At 33.1% G+C, this 18,726-nt stretch overlaps 1 non-coding gene across 1 annotated transcript; it reads right to left on the bottom strand.

The window, feature by feature from the left end:
- Positions 1–1,418: 1,418 nt before the first annotated feature.
- Positions 1,419–1,490, bottom strand: TRNAT-GGU (transfer RNA threonine (anticodon GGU)). The gene has a single exon. It is a non-coding gene; the product is annotated as a tRNA-Thr (tRNA).
- Positions 1,491–18,726: the final 17,236 nt, after the last annotated feature.

Below are 18,726 nucleotides of genomic sequence, written 5' to 3'. Positions count from 1 at the left end.
AATCTACCGGCTATGCATATTAGATCTACATCTGGACCAACGTTTGCTTTAATCTACCCCACTATTTTATAGAATACACATATTTCATGGAATGCGTTCTGGAACAAACAATAGAATAAAGAAGTCTGTTGGGTTGGGACGAAAGAAAGAAACTATTACCCCTTGTCCAGAAATTATGTGGACAGCGACCCAAAAGAAGTTGCTTTCTGCCCCATTACAAATAGATCTCTACTCGGAAATAGATCTTTCCAAAATGATTTTATATCATTGTGAGATGAGTGGGCTCATCTCATAACGAACTTATACGTGAAAGATTTGATACGTTCCATGGATCGATTGACGCCTACCAATTCTATTCGCTTGACCTAAACTTTCAAATGAATTAACTGAAAGACAACAATCAAATTTATATTTGATTCATCAAATGTTCACTATCTCTGTCGGTAGATGAGCCTTTAAATTTGTATCTTTGTCCCATAACCTGCATAATAATATAACAAAGAACTTGATTGTATCGTAACCGTGCATGTAAGATAACAAAATTTTCCAGATTGGAAAACCGTATACCTTCTAATACGAGAAGGAAGGATATAAGTTCAAATGGTCTAGATTCATCGAATCTTAATATATGATAAGCGAATAGGGTTGAACTTGTCGACACAGCCACAACCTTGATCATTTTAAACAACGACTCTCTAATCAAATACCCTGCCCAGAGTTGTTCAGATGGACAAGATCTTAGTATCAAGATAAAACATACAATAAATATCGAGATAGATCTCGATCTATTCCATTTACACCGAACCATTTTAATGGTTATGGCCCGTTCGTTACAACTCAAATAACGTGGGATCTACTGAACCAATCTGCAAAACTGTGTTAGTTGAAAACTAAAATCTAATAGGGAAAAACAATAATTATCGCCCATGAGTGAATAGACAAAGGATCGATACGAAAGAAGAAAGATTCTTCTTTCACGTTCAAAAGAACGGAGGGAAGATGGGATCGGGATATTTCTCCGGGAGAAATACAAAATACTTCATATTTATCACATATTTGATAATAAGCCATACAACTTGTGCGAGAGTTGAGAGTTAGTCATCGATCTTGCTTTGATCCCCTATCAGAGGTCACCGACCCACATAAGAACAAACGTTAGCTCGTTTTTTATTCTTGGAAGAAATGACTGTAGATAGATAAATTGGTTTTTCCGGGGCGGACGTAGCCAAGTGGACCAAGGCAGTGGATTGTGAATCCACCACGCGCGGGTTCAATTCCCGTCGTTCGCCTCATAAAAGAAGATAAAAAACGGACTGGATCCGAATCCGATTTGTTGTCATTTTCATATTTCGGTGAAAATATTTCTATCTATGTAATAGAAATGGACACCCGAGCCTTCTTTCTTCGTGGGAAACATGAGCCCTTTATCGGACTTGAACCGATGACTTACGCCTTACCATGGCGTTACTCTACCACTAAGTTAAAAGGGCCCCCTCATCATATATGAATGAGTGAGTCTACTATGGTAGATGGACAACAAATTGGATATGGATGATCCATCTATCTTTATAGATATCAAGTTGAGAACATATATTATAGTAGCTCGTAGGGTAAGGATCGCTATACTGGAAACTCTGGGCTGAGCTGATACGAAGCGGATGGAGACAAGTTATGCCTGAGAGCATTTGCTGAAATATGTTCGTATTGCTAGAAGAGCCAAAGGCTCAACAGGTCAGGTCCTATTGCAATTACTTGAAATGCGTTTGGATAATATTCTTTTTCAATTGGGTATGGCTCCCACCATTCTTAGAGCTAGACAATTAGTGAATCATGGACATATCCGGGTCAATGACCATATGGTAGATATACCAAGTTACCCTTGCAAACCTCAAGATGTGATTACTATAAGAGATCAATAAAGATTGAGAGCTAAGAATATGGAGCCATTCCAGTTTATGGCTCTTTTTCTTCTTGGAAGAGGAAGATCTTTCTAAAATGAATTAGAAAGAATTCAATTAGAAGATTAGAGGAGTTGAGCAAAAAAAATTCCTTGATAAAGAGAAAGAACAACCTAGAATTTCTAAAACTAGAATGGATAGAATCCTTTCTTCTCTCTCGGAAATAGAAGAGAGAGAATTAAGGAATTCTGGAATTTGGATTCAAATGTGGAAGGAAAGAAGTGACGAAATATCCGTCAATGGGATTGTGGCGTGTATAGTTTAGTGATACAGGTGGGTTTTATTCGTTACATTATCAACTTAAATAGTTAAAGGATATTTGGATGGATTTCTGATCCATCCAAAGCTCTATCTATCTATAACTAAAGGGTCTGATACAACCATCAGAGTCAGAACAGTGAGTTGCGCAATAACTTCTAGATCCATTTGGTTTTCTTTCACCCTCCATCGACTGAATGTATGAATAAAATGTTGTCGGGATCAATCACTTTTCTTCTATTTTGTCTTCTTCGGACTCCTACCCATTGGTGTAGTTTCGATCAGGAACCTATGGCCTTGAGCAACTGATATCTTTACAATAATACATAAAATAGATAGAGAACCCTAAATAGAAAGAGAACCCTTCAATATCTAGATAATAAAATTTGATACTGGAGAGAAATAAATGGACTAATCCATGTAACGCATTTAATCAAACTGATTGGGGAGGGAATGAAGATATGGTAGAGAAGTGTGAGTCCTCACCCTTTCTTGTTCTATTGCAAAGAAGAGTGGTACCACAAATTTCTGAGGAATTATCTTCCTGACTTCTAACAGGTTGTAGTATGAGCCCAAGCTAGGCTGAGGGCTTGGTTCCAATATTTCCTCAGCATTTTCTTCTTCTTGTGATGGTTTGGCTACCTTTTCCTCCAATTTCTCGATCTCTTTTAACTTAGCCAGAGTTTCCTGTAGAACCGTCTCAGCTTCCTGTAGAGCTGTCTTTGAGTCCATCATCCTAATTCTCTCTCTCCAGGTGGAGGTTTTTGGGCTTCCTTGTTCATAGGTGATGGATATCTTTGAAGGAGACTCCTCCTTTTGTTTAGCTGTGGTGTCCTCAATGATAATTGGCTCCTTTGACTGTGGCTGGGGTCTGCCCACTTTGATCTGTGTGCTCCTCCTTGCTTTAAAGTACATGGAGGTTTGCCTCTTTTGCTTCCCTTTTTGTTTTGGAGGTGTGCTTAAGGCAGCAAGCACAGCTGCTGCCTCCCTTGCCCATATCTCAGGTGATTTCTCCTCTTGCTGTTCTTTTTCCTTGCTTCCTGTAGAAATCCCTGTGTCAACTGTTTCTGTGTGTGTTGCTGAGATCTCAGGGTGTGTATTTTCCTTTTGTTTTTGTGTGCCTTCTTTGGCTATGGCAGCCTTCATTTGGGCTTTCTTGGTCTTTTTCTTCCCAACCTTTTTCCTTTTTCGCCTTCTCTGTTTTTGCTGTTGTCTCGTTTTCTGTCTCATGCTCAGCGGTCTTATCAATTCCTCTTTTTCCTTCTGTTCTTCCTTTGTTTTTCCCTCTGCTTGAATGTCATCTGCTCCCTTATCAATGTTCTTCTCAATTTATTCAATTGGCATGGTGTGGAATTTGTGTTTTAACTAGGAAAGAAAATGCTCAGTTGGGAAAAACACAGTCAATCCTTGAAACAGAGGATAGCTGAATTCAGTTTTTTCTGAACCCAGGGAGGAGTTTCTCTTGTGTTCCTCACAATACCAGATAGCAATAATTCCCTTGTTTTTGTCACCCAGAATTCGACTGTCGGTTTATTGAAAGGAGAATGTTGTTTTTGCAGAACTGAGCATAAGGGCACAAATTCTCTTCTCAATCACATAGATAGATATGTAAATTCAGGTTTTCATGCACATAGGGTGGCCTCTACTGCAACATATATCTTCTTTACAGGAGAATTTTAAAGATGATGAGGAGATTTCAGAGTGCAGAGAAAGAACTTGGGAAAATACAATGAAATATGCAGGCAATCTTTCATAGTTTGTTGAATACACAGGTAGACTTTTACTCTCATTTTTCAATTTAATGCCGTGTTCAATTCACCATTTTGCACCAAAAAATCATGCACAGAGAATTTTTTGAGCCTACCTCATTTGGAGCTCCAAATTCAACAAAAATCCCAGGTTTTCCTGCTCCATAAAGCTATTCTGCCTTTCATGTAGAAGCCTTCCTGTAGACGGCTCTCGTTTCCTGTAGAATGAAACTGGCTTCCTGTAGAATGTCGATAGGCGGGAGATTTAAAGAAAAAGGCAGAAATATCAAAAAATCAGGTAGAAATCTTGCAGAGGACCATTAGTTAGCTGCTCTGGAAGTGGTGGACATGTACTCCAGTTGGGGATGTCGTGAAGGCATAGTGAAGAAAGAGTGGCGAATCCATGAACTGAGCTGTCTTTTTAACTGCTAGCCTGATTCGTGGTGAGGAGATGAGGTGGCTAGGTGTATGTGGTCACATGCAGATTGCAGTGCTATTATGCAACTTCATGTTTTCTACCTGTTAATCACTTGACATCATGTGCGCTGGAGTTCATAACATCTGTCACTACCTGTTTTTTTTTAATTTCACATGAGCTGAATATACACATACACTGGGTGATCTTCGGATGAGTGCAATCGAACTAGCTGAGGGTGTCGGGTTAACTGGCTAGCTTTCTGGCTTAATCCAACCATTTCATTCATTCATGCACTTTCGAATCATATAGATGGAAATAGAGGAACTGGTTTAGACACTTACCTGTAAGTCGACATGCTGCTTGGTTCTTTTTTCTACTGCATGCTCATATTCCATTGCTGCATGCCTGGATCCCTTATGCTATATGATTTTTGCTATCCGATGTGTGGCTATTTTTCTTGTGTAGGTATCCTCTGGCTGGATCTAAGCTACAAAAGTTTGTTTCATCCTTCAGATTTGCACCCTCATGCTGTTGATGCTGAATTTTTACAGGACTACAACTTGTTTTCTCCATAGCTCCCAAACGATAGATCGGATTGACCTGAAACTTTCTAAGCATGCTTCTATCATCGGTATGCACCTCCCATAGAAAAATTGTGGTCAATGGATGCACAGATATCGAGAAAAAATGAAAATGGCTGAAGATGACAAAGGTCAATTTCTTGGAAACCGTGCACTGGAATTGGCTGAAACTACTTGGGTAGGTTACTATCACCTATATGCATCTCCCCATGAAACAGGTTTTGAAATGGATGCATGGATATGGAGAAAATGAAAAAATGGCTGAAGGTGATGGAGGCTGATTTCTTGGAAACCATGCACTGGAATTGGCTGAAATTTCTCGGGCATGTTGCCATCATCCCTATACAACTCCCCATAAAACAATTTTTTAAATGGATGCACGGTTTTCAAGTTAGGGAAAAAACAAATTTCTGTTCTATGTATTTTTGTTTCGAAGCATTCTGCAGGTTTTTTTGCACAGTAAGAAAAATGAGCTTGGGGTGTGATGCAGGCATGGAAATGATGGAAGAGGGGTTTGAAGATTGTAGGAGGATTTATAAATCCTTTATGAAGCTTCCATGTTCACCAAACTTCTTTTTAAAATTCATTTCTAGCTTTCTGTAATTTCTACAGGAACTTCCTGTAGAAAACACAGTTTTCATAAAGGAAGCACAATGAGGTGGAAAAAATGATGGAGAAGGGTGAGGGATGGAAACAGGGATGTTTACAGGCCTCATGGACAGATTCCCAACCTTCGGGTCCTCTTCTGAGATCGATTTTGGCTTGTTTGTAGGTTCTACAGGATCTTCCTGTAGAAGACACAAAACTTCCTCTGTCTTTGTTTTGTGCGATCCTCCTAACCTGCAATGTCCTTCCTGCAACCTGCAATTATTCAACAAAAATTAGCTTTATTTTTCTTTTTCTCTTTTCTTCTTTCTTTTTCTCTTTTTTTTTGAAAACAACTAGGGCGCCTCATGGAGGTTTTCACCCTAATTTCCTACCCTGGGCGCCTCCAAGGGAGGTTTTCACCCAGGGATCTTATTCTCCTTTTCTTTTCTCTTTTTTCCAACCCATTGACCGCCTCATGGAGGTTTTCAATCAATGAGCCAATCTGAGGCACCTCCGAGGAGGTTTTCACCTTAGATTTTTATTTTCCTCTTATATTCATTTTTTTTTCTACCCTACCCTACTTGAAAAACAAAATCATTTTCAAGTATAAGAATACTTCCAGCGGAGCCATGTGCACATTGAGATGATAGACAAAATGACGTGGAGGCTTGAAATGCATGCTTTGGAAGGTATCTAGATTTCAGAGACCAAATGATTTGACTTTGAAGGGATCAAGCATAGCTGAGGAAGAGAGTGCTGCTGCAACTTAGTGACTGTCTGGAACCATATCTCAATATAGCTCTGATATCCTTGGTTCTTTTGCTGATCTGGATCATTCTTCATGTCACCTTCTATCATGACCTTCACATCCTCCTCTTTTTTCTGATTTTTCTCTTGAATACATGGAGGATTTGATGGTAACCATGAGGGAGCTCTCTTGATCTCTAATTCTGTTGTCTTCTCTTCATCAAGTGCAACCCATGTATTTGTAGTTAAACTAAATACAACTAGTTCAACCAAGTCAAACTGAACACAACTCCATCAACTCCTTAATCAACTCCACCAAACTCAACCACTTGAGTTCTAACTGAAGTCCATCATGAAATAGCTCAACTGACCCATAAGAAAAGCGTATTTCCTTCTGACAGCTGCATGTGCCACATATGTAGCTCAAACTTAAGTGCTCCAAGAGGATAAGATCACGTTTATAGTCCAAATATTATTATAAGCTAATAATATTCAACTGTTCTATTTTTAGCCTGGCAGTCTAAAAATAGACTCCGCCCATATGTCTAAAAATAGAAGTCCATCTAATTTTACCAACATTACCAATCATCCACAAATAGCATCCTGCAACTCATAGACCATGATCCATATGTCTAAAAATAGACTTTGCGCCAAAAATAGCCTGCGGGCCCACTTAGTGAAGGCGACTTCTTTCCACTAAGCTCCATCATCTTGTTGCATTCTCAACACATGATTGTTTTAAGGAAATGTTGCAGGTCCTAGGCTTGCCACGTTTCTATGTGGACCATTGTCTGTTCTTCTCATATTCCTCCGTTGTTCTGTCTTTTAACCTAAACCTACACTTGTACAAAGTAGTGAGTTAACACAAATTGAATGTACCTACTAGTATAATGTCAGAGGCCATAGTCTGGTAACCTAGCTCTGATACCACTTGTCACACCTCCACTATGCTATCCTTGTAATTCTAAAATAAACAATATAATAAAACACATTATTAACCTAACTCCCTGCAGCATGATTAAAGCTTGATTACCATAGTAATTGGTCTCATGATGGGATTAATATTTAAAAGTCAAAGGTTATAAACAATCTGTACACATACACCCATTGCTTATTTGATTATGTTGTCAAGGTTTAACTTCACCCGTACTTTGGTAATATGTCTCTGGGATTCGTTATACTGCATACGGGTTTTGCACTTTAACTCGGCATTAATGGATTTCTCTACCATGGGACGTGGCATGAGTAGGCTCTGTCGCTACATTCGGCCTTCCTCCAACTATCCAACTCCCTTTGTTCCTACCGCCGCATCCATGGTGAGGAGGCTAGGCCTGAAATATGATGGTTGAGCTTGCCCTGGAATCCCTCTATGCTATTCTTACGGGTGAAGTGTCTCATTTCGCGCCCCTATTTCTCGATGCTTGTTGCTGCCAGGGTTTGCTTGGGCGAGTTCGGCTATACTTTCTGGGTTATCATCTCCACAGGTTTTTTGAGGGTTGAAGTATGCCATGGCGGTTATGGGCCATGTCTTCTTGTGAGTGCAGCAAACCCTAGGTGAGGTTAAGGTTACAATCCCTCTCGATTTTATTCCTTTGAAGTTTTATTGCCCATGTATCATTCTTACTTGTGTTTTCCATTGGGTTGCAGGTTTGCCCAAGACATGCTTGATTCGCTCAGAGTTTCCGCGGAGGCTTCATGATCTCTCATATGGATTATTGCTTGGAAATTCAGTTAGACGGGTTTACTGTCATGGGTTCCTGTTCCTTTTGAAAACACTGGTTAGAATTGTTGGGCAAGGGTTTTGTCAGAGGGCTTCATATATAGATATAAGAATAGTTTGTTTGAGTTAGTGCATGAACTCTGAACAGAACTGATGTGTTGGGAAAAATTCTCGGTATAGTCGTCAAGCGTAGTTTCTTTTTATTTATACCCATTCTATAATCTGCAAATGTTTCAGGGTTGCTCTACTTTGGAAAATCTGAGAATAGGTCCGAGCTCATTTTGGTGACACCTCCAGGTGTACCCTTATCTTGCTTTTAAAAGACTCAAATAACTGGCCTTAAAGGCGACTACTCTGTTACTTCGAATTATGGTTAATTTAAGAAGTTTTAAGAAGTTTTTTTTATAGAATTATAGATCCTTTTCCGTCTGCTCGACTTCGGGTTGGGTTGACTTCCCAGAGCCTAACTGTTGGTAGGTGTGGATAGAATTTTTGTATTGAAATGAAACTCTTATTCCACATGCAGATTTTGTGCTAGCCTATCATCTGCTCAGTATTTGGGTTTCGAGTCTTTGTTTCGAACTGGGTTGTTGTTTAAAATGACATTGAATGGGTGAAACCCTCCTTTGATATGGAACCATATTGTTTCGATGAATTTCTCGACTTAAATTATAGTCTCTGTGATTATTTTTCCTTTATTGCTATATCTTAACAGGTTCTGCCTTGTATGGTAATTGTACCATTATTTTTTTATACTCGTCCAGATATTGTATTAGCATGTAATCTTATGGACTTTTAATGCCATTCTCAGGCAAGGTTACGAATAGGAGATTGCAGGGGTTTATATATAAATAGAACAATTATTTCTAGATGTTCTCTCCAGTGATCACATATAGTTTTCTTTCGTTGTATGAGAAGGTTTTATTTCAATCTTTCGTTTAATTTCTAAGCTTGTATATATTAAATCTATTGTATGATGGCGACTTGTTTGGGTTCTCCTTTCCTTTACTTGTTTTAGAGGATCATAGTCTCAATTAGCCTATCGGGACTGCATCTAGGTATGCCATGCTCCTACATACTCCGAATGTTCTTGTTCGGTTCAAACACAATAAATAACAATATTATTACAAGTTCAGTTTACCTTTATAAGTCACAAATCATACACAGTATTTTATAAGTGAAAATTAAACCTGGACAATACTAATTGCAATTAACAGTATCAATACAACTTACAGTTTATAATTATAAGTCACATAATATATGCAGTATCTTGTAAGATGCAAATTACTCCTGTACAATACTAATTGCACTTATTCATTACCAAAATCAACAGTTTATGTCAACAGATTATTCTAGGGTGGTTACTTACCTGATCCGGATTAAGAATAAAATTCAACTGAAGATGTTACTTGTATTACTTGCAGTACTTCGTTCCTCCCAACCATGAGACTTGCTTTTAGGTCCAAGTCTCCCCCCAAGCTTGCTCACAAGACTACTGTCTTCTGCAAGTTTTGCACTAAGTGCTGTTGTTATCTGGTCATCACTAGACTTAGCTCATTTACTGTCTAACCTCTCAGCATGGTTTTTCCTCCCCCTACTCCCTTTTTCTTTGGAGCATTCACAATTAGGGAAGGTAGTTAGGGTTTTTGGCAACTGCCTTTCCTAACTTCCTTGTTATGAGAATTTACAAGGTCCGTTAATATTCAAACCATTTCCTTTTTTTAATAAACAACATTAATCACTTCAAACAAATAATAACAATAATATCCAGTTTTATTTCTCACTGTGGTAAAATAAAATATTTACAGTCTTCTGGGGACATTACACCTATTATTATTTTTAGAAGAGCATTACAATTTTTTTTTTTGTACAAGAGAAACTAATAATAGTAACGAAGATATGAAGAATCTACAAACAAGTTAACATAGAGTTAACTTTAAACATAATGTAATATAAACTATTGATGAAATCTTTGTCTTAATTTTTTTTTTTTTTTTACTTTAATTCATCTATATTTAAACTAAGTGGTAATAACTCCAATGTAGCATCCCTTGAGCACATCTTTATTAAAATATTTTATTTACTAACATCAAATAAGCATAAAAGAACAAAGATAATAAATAATAAATGCATCTAAAAATATTACATTCTTTTACTTAAATGCAATTATTTTAGGAGTCATCTAATGAGGCGGAGGAACTGCCCGGACGGCCAAAAGTGGCCGGAATCCGGGCAAAAAAATTTCCAAAAATCTTGTAGAGGCAGTCTTTGAATTGTGTTTTTGATGGTGGAAATGGATTCAACACCATCAAAAACGTGTAGGACACCTTAAATTTTGAAGTTTAACAACTATAACTTGGATTTATAAAAATCCTTGCGAGATTTTCTCTAAATATAATCTGAATTTCCATAACTTTGTGGGCAACTCGTCCACCTCGTTAGACTACGCGATTATCTTACTATTACAAGATGAGCTATATACAATTTAAATTTTTTTATTAATTTTTACTTTAATTTAACAATATTTAAATTAAACAATTATATAACATTTCTTTTAATAAAAAATAAATAAATATTAAAATTAGAACACATTTTTCAATTTAACTTTAAATTCATTACATAAAATATTTTAGTTTTCCATTACATATAAAATATTGTAATTTTTTTTTTAAAATAATTTTTTTAATTTTAATGATAATTTAAAATTTAATAATTTTTTAAATAACAAAAATACAAAAACTAATAAAATATAATTTCTAACAAAATTTACGATTAATAAATATTTAAGTGAGAAAAATTTCCCCTCTTTGAGTGGTACAGTGTCATGTGTCATTAAGGAATGAAATAATACTTGGTCAAAAATTGACTTTTATGTGATGATTAAGTAGATGACCCTTAAGATCTAAGGTATTATTTATGAGGCTCTATTTTTGCCAAAGTAAATGTTATTTTTATCATGTTTCATATACGAAATTATTATATATATATATATATTTTAAATTTAAGAACAATAATTGTTTTGAATATAATATTAATTTTTTTTGGTTATAGTCATATTCTAAATTAAATTAATTAATAATATATTAGATAAAAAAAATATATTTGTTGAACAAAACATTATTATGAAATATATTGTGAAGTTGAAAAACTAAAAATAAATTAAAATTATCACAAATTTCTCATCTTCATATTACTTATAGGAAATTGAATATGGGTGGGGAGATTTCAGACCAACCACCAAAATAATTTTAATTAACAAATTAATGGTTTTATATAATTAAAAAACCAAATTAATTTTTTTATAACTTTAAATTAAAATTAGGTCAATTTTATTATGATTTTATATATTTAAATAAAAAGTAATTTTATATGTTCTTTTATTATCAAAATAGGTTCTATATAACCTTTAGGTAAGTTGGATATGTGTTTCATGGAAAAGGGATTAAGGGGAGAGCTATGAGGAACTCTGGAAAAATATTGTTTAAATCTTAATATCTCAATTAAGTTTCTGCCATGCTCTACCTATGGTGAATACTAAAGGAGGGAGTGACAATGTTGTTTATTATTACAGTTTTTTTCCTATATTTTCAATTTAAGATGAATATATATATATATATATATATATATAATTTTTTTTTTTTTTTCATATATATATATACTACTTTTTAATTTGACTTTTATATTTTTTTTCTATATTTGTGTGATTTTTTTTTTCTTTTGTATTTTCATTTCCAATTTCATTAATCATAGTTTATATATATATATATATATATATATATATATATATATATATATATATACACACTACTTTTTAATTTGACTTATATTTTTTTTTGTATATTTGTGTGATTTTTTTTCTTTTGTATTTTCATTTCAAATTTCATTAATCATTGTTTTTTTTTTCTTGTTAATTTTTAGCTGCACTTTATTTTTTCCCTTCACCTTTCTATAATTTTCTTTTCTAAAAACAACTATACAATAAAACTTCCATTTCAATTAATATAATTAAAATAGTAAAAAACAATTCTAAAGATAATAAATTAATAAAATTAAACAAAGTTTGAATGTAATTTTCTCTTGTTTCTCTTATATATATACATCTAATTCTTCATTCTACTCAAATCTTAAATACCTCTTGTCATTATTTTATGCACTCAAATATGAAAGATTTGGAAAACGACAGCTTGTCAAAAAAATATCAGGTTCCTCAAAGTAGTGATTTTTCATCAAAGTAGCTTGTTCTATAGAAAGTTATAGCTTTCATTTGAAAGATCACATTGTGGACATTGGGAATTTCATGGGACATCCATGGGTTGATTGCAAATTTTTCCCAGTCATTTTCTGCATTATACATTGGTGAGATTATGCATATTTCTATCGGAAATTTAATTGCAGAAATTCCTACCATCTATTTCCTCAAATATTTTCTTACCCTTTGCATATTCTTTCACCTAGAAATTATATTGTTTATGCTTGAAATTGTATGGAATAACATGCTAAAAATTGTATGGGACTTTTGCAAATTTCATTTATTTTTTATCTTTACTATAGTTGCACTGTTTGCCTTTTCCATTAGGGGATAGTGCCTTATTTGGTGCATCAAATCATCAGCTATGTAATGACTACCATAATGTTTATGTTGCATAAAATAGAAATTTCCAACTTAATATTTCAAACTTTTCACTTTGACAAATATAATTCATTGAAACTTTAAAATGTTACAAAAATGGTGGTATCATTTCTATTGTATCCATCTATCCATAAACAAATCTTATTTTTATTATTCACACCAATTGAGTTAAGGTCCATCTTATTTCAATTGACAAATGCCACCATGAATAAGTTCGTAATTAAAAAATATTTTCATTGTAGTTTTTTTCATCCTAATACGTAAAAATAGTAGTGACAACATTTTATCTGGAATTGAGATTCAATTGCTAGTTAATATGCATCATAAAAACAGTAATGGTAACATTTTATTTGGAAGTGAGATTCAATTTCAGTTAAGTAGAATGAGTTAGCAACAACTTCTCGTTGAGATTATAACTTATACATGTTTACATTTTTTGCAAATAATATCCTTGGGATAATACATTAGCTTTCAAGCGTTAATATAGGAATTACTTTGCACCCAAAAAACAATTCTATAAGTAATATGGGTAATTAATCGCTGTCGATGTAGTATTAGGTTATTTTCTTATTCAAACAAGCATGATTATCTTATTGAGTATTGAAGCATTTTATATTTTTTTCTTGAACATATTGAATGATTTGATATTTCTATCTTAAATGTGTTGATATTAGTAAAAGGGTGCCCATGTATATTGATGATTCCAACATTAATATAGTAGTTACTTTGCACCCAACAAGAAATTGTATAAGTAAAATTAGGCATTAATTTTTCTAAGATGTAGTATTATGTTATTTTCTTATGCAAAAAAGCATGATTATTTTTTTTAAACGAAATAGATAGAGATTTGTACTAAAAAAATATGGATTGCAAGGCCTAAATCTTTACATATTCTAATCTTATTTTATGGTTTGAGATTGAGCACAAAGGCTCAGTCCAAACCCTAAAACCAATTTCCCATGACACAAATACTTCAATCCCTTTCCAACTAAATATTTTCCAAGAAAACCACAAAATACAAACACATTTACATTCCATTTTTTAATTTGATCTAGTTTGACTTCTTGTTTTCCTTGGAGAAAAAACTTTTTCTTTTATTCCCAACTTGAATCCAACCCCCATGTGATTTGTACTAAAAAAATATGGATTGCAAGGCCTAAATATTTACATATTCTAATCTTATTTGATGGTTTGAGATTGAGCACAAAGGCTCAGTCCAAACCCTAAAACCAATTTCCCATGACACAAATACTTGAATCCCTTTCCAACTAAATATTTTCCAAGAAAACCCCAAAATACAAACACATTTACATTCCATTTTTTAATTTGATCTAGTTTGACTTCTTGCTTTTCTTGGAGAAAAAACTTTTCTGTTCTTCCCAACTTGAATCCAACGACATGTGGATCGCTCTTTGGAAACTGTACAATATTTTCCTTGAAATATTCCTCATCGCTTGACTTTCCCAATAAATTTCCCTTTCAATGAGATTCCTTGTGATTTATGGAGATAATCTATTTTCCACGAGGGTTTGCTTCTTTTCTATTTTCCACTAGGGTTTGCTTCTTTTCTATTTTCCACGAGGGTAGGGTTTGATTCTTTTCTATTTTCCACGAGGGTTTGCTTCTTTTTTTCTAACGCTGCATTCAAGAAATGAGAGGATCCATGTTGGCAAGCGAACTTTATTTCTTAGGAAATGAGAGGATCCATGTTGGCAAACGAACTTTATTTCTTAGTTTTTCTTAGTTTCTATTGGAGTGTTGTTTCTTTGTCTAGATATGCTTCCTTCTTGTATCTGATTCTTTCTTTACCTGAAGCTCTTCTTCTTTGAATACCATATAATGGTCACCTTTTGAACATTCCCACCATTTCGAACTTTGGGGAATTTTTCATGGTGTTTTGAGGAAGCTTGGGGTAATTTTTAATTACATGCCCTGTTTTGTGGCATGATCTACATTGAAATGAGATATTCTCATAGTCAATATTTTGGGCCAAACATAGTTTGGAGCCATCAAATTAATCTACTTGTAAAAAACTTGGTGAAGTCCATCTCCACACAAATCTAAGCATAAGTAGCCTTGACTTTCTTTATATATATATATATATATATATATATATATATATATATATATATATATTTCCTTTAGAGAAACTTCAATAGAATTTTCCCAACAGGTTCCCAATGGAGGAAAATGATTTTTGATTCCATAAATGTAGGGGACGATTAGACAATCTTACCCAAACTAGGTCTGAATAAATTGATGCCATTACTGGATCAAAAGTGGGAGACTAACGCTGCATGTAGAGGCCAAGGATCCCTAAAAACCATGACCCAACTTAACAGATAACCTTCTTGTCTTTAATATTTTCAAAACCTATAGTGAAGAAACCCCATGCCACAGGGTAAATATTTAGCTTGTCCATCAAAAGGGGCTTCCATGTCTCAGAGATCCATTTATGCATATCTACTTGCCGTGATCAAAATCCATTAAATCTATAAACCAAACCATTCTCCGAAAAATATTTTTTCACTATCCAAAGATTCCTAATCCACAGGAACATTAAGGGATGAAATTTATTGCACCATCGGAAGACCAGATCCAAACTTCAACATAGAACTGTACAAAACCAAAAAAGAGCTAACTTAATCGACAAATACCTGCAAAAGAAAAAATATTTATTTTCCGTATCACACGAATTCACCATTGAATGATCTGCATTAGAGACATGCAAAAAATCCATGCAAGGAGAGCAAAGGTTCTGTGACTAGGGTTTCGAGCGCTCCTTCCATCTTTTTCCTAGCCAGGTCTAAATTTCTTATTGAATAAGCATGATTATATTATTGAGTATTGAAGCATATTATGTTTTTCACTTGATCAATTTTATATTTCTTTCTTGAAGGTGTTGATATTAGTAAAAGAGCCCCATATACATTGAGGATTCAACATTTAATTATATTATTTAAGAACATCATAGTATTTTCTAACTAATATGTTTTTGGTGTATACACAAGTAAAAGATTTGGTTTGTGACTCTAACATATTATTTTTCTAAGAAAATTACAAAAAAGATATATATATATATATATTACCAAAGAAATTACAAGTTAACATAGAGTTAACTTTAAACATAATGGAATATAAATTATCTATGAAATCTTTGTCTTTACTGTTTTTTACTTTAATTTATCTATATTTAAACTAAGTGGTGATAACTATAATGTAGCATTGTTTGAGCACATCTTTATTAAAATATTTTATTTACTAACATCAAGTAAACATGAAAGAACAAAGATAATAAATGATAAATGCATCAAAGATTATTACATTCTTTTTCTTAAATGCAATTGTCTTGTTCTTACAAGAAGATGAGATATATGCAACTTTATTTATTTTTTATTGTTTTTTACATTAATTTAACTATATTTAAATTAAACAACTATATAGCACTTTTTTTTATAAAAATAATTAAAATTTTAGAATTAGAGCAATATTTTTTCAATTTAACAATCAATTAATAACATATAAAATATAATTTAAAGAAATTTAAAATTAATAAATATTTAATTGAGAATTTTTCCCCTATCCCAGAAGTACATTGTTATGAATGAAATAATAATGGTAAAAATTTGACTTTTATATGATTTACTAGATGATTTGATCTTCAAGATCTAAGTTATTATTTGTGAGTGTCCATTTTTGTCAAAGGAAATGTTATTTTTATCTTATGTTATATATAATAACATTTTTCAAAATCACATTAAGATTTTTTGGTTTTTGTTGTTGTTGTTGTGGTCATAGTGGAAATCAAGCCAATGACATATTAACCAAAAAAAAAAAACATTATTGTGAAATACATTATACCATTATAATGTTAAATTCCAAGTTGAAAAACTACAAATAAACTAAAACTATCACAAATTTCCCATTTTTATGTTACTCATAGGGAATTGAATATAAACGGGGAGATAACAACCATTCTGCCCAACTACTAAGATACCCCAATTGACAAATTATAATTTTATATACAAAAAAAAATTAAAATTGTGTAACTTTAAATTGAAATTATGTGAATTTATTATGATTTTATATCTTGAAGTCTATATAAATATATATATAAGCTTCAGGTGAGTTGGACATGTGTTTCATGGAAAATGGAATGAGGGGAGAACTCTCAGCAACTCTGAAAAAATATTGTTAAAACCCTAAAAGTTCAACAACACAACTTTTGAATTTTAGTTATTTTACAAAATGAAACCATAGAATCTAATTACACTAGTTAAATCTCCCAAAAATAAAAAGATATCAAAATAAACTCTAAACTATTTAGATATTCCCTCAAACTTCAAATTTAACAAAAATTAAACTAACTCAGTCATCTAGGTTAAATGAATGTTGAATCTAGAAGATATTGATGCAAGTAAGAAAGACAATTAGGAATAGAGTTGAAAATAAGCTTAAAACTAGACTACATCCCTTGAAAAAACAATTGATATGTAATTCCATCAGTGTTCACCCTATAGTTGATACTTGTCATATATATATATATATATATATATATATATATATATATATATATATATATATATATATAATATGTGCTATAATAAAGAAAAGTGAAATGAATGTACATGTTTTACTGGCATTCTCAACCATAACTAAAATATCTAGAGAAAAGTAACCAAAAAAAATATTTTTACTTTTAGAGAGAGTTTTTACTTTTTACATGAGTTAACTAAAAATTTTAAAAATATATCCGTCAACTTCATGTATATATATATGGAAATAAAGTAAATGAAAAATTATTTTAGTTTTGATGATAATAAAATATTTCAATACTTAAAGATGAGTAATTAAGAGTAAAAAAATTCAAGGCAATATGTATATCATTTAATTTTTAATATCAAATTAATACGTCGTATTTAAAAAATATTATTAATAATAAAAAATCAATGTGACTCATAAATAAAATATTTTAACATAGAAGGTTAATTAATATTGAAGTGTTTTTAAAAATATATTAATAACAAAAACAAATATTTTAATGTGGACAATATAGCCCATAAATAAAATATTTCAAGGAAAATAGTTAAATGTGTATATATTTAGGTGGTAAGGCATTCCCATATGAAATTAAATCTCCTCTTGTAACACCTGTCTTGCTATGATCGGTCTAATTGAGATGTTAGATGATTCAAATAGTTTCAATGGTTGGATTAAACATATAGTTATAACTGAAACAATACTAATCTTTCATGGTTGAAACCATATGAATAGAATGAGAATGCCACTCCTTGGAAACCCAAATCAATGCCACTCCTCGGAAACCCAAATAAGTTGATGATGCCCCTCCTCAGAAACCCAGCTCAGCGGATGCTCGATGCCCCTCTTCGGAAACCCAGCTCTTTCCATGATGAAGGAAACATTCTCGCTCAATGCTCCTCCTCGGAAACCCAAATCAGCGAATAATGCCCCTCCTCAGAAACCCACTTTAGAAGCCCAGCTCAACGGATGCTCGATGCCTCTCCTCGGAAACCCAACTCTTTCCCTCCTGAAGGAAACATTCTTACTCTCTCTTTTTCAGCAGCAACAAAAGATTCACACAACAGAGCGGCAAAAGATTCACATGGCGGATCGAATCTCTTCGGTTGGTTATTGAATAGATGTGTGGTTTTTTTTCCCGAAAGGTATCATTCCATGTTTTGTCACAAATATTCCTACTTTTAGAAGTTCAAATATTTTTCAAATGGTGATTGTATAAAACGTTTGTAGCAAATTCGATAGATGAACTTCTTTTCATTTAAATTATTCATTGATCGAAACAAGAAAATATTATTTGTTTTGTGCCCTAAGTGTGCACTTATGGCACTGAGTTTTAGTACTATATACTATGGTGGGGGTAACATATACTATGTAATCATGACAGTTTCGTATACCCACATCATCCCGTTCACAATTTGTAGCTTGCACTTCCGGACATATTGAAACCCCCGCCATGTAGCTCACAAAGATTCATGTGTATGATTTGAAAACTGTCAATTTGGTAATTGGAGTTTCAGGTTAGTTTATTTATTTTAATTT

This window comes from Pinus tabuliformis, chromosome 4_2, assembly GCF_031772625.1.
Source record: "Pinus tabuliformis cultivar Carrire ecotype Pingquan chromosome 4_2, CPIR1, whole genome shotgun sequence".
Lineage (NCBI taxonomy): Eukaryota > Viridiplantae > Streptophyta > Pinopsida > Pinales > Pinaceae > Pinus > Pinus tabuliformis.
Note: the sequence above shows the minus strand (reverse complement) of the source record. Positions and strands in the feature narration are given on the sequence as shown.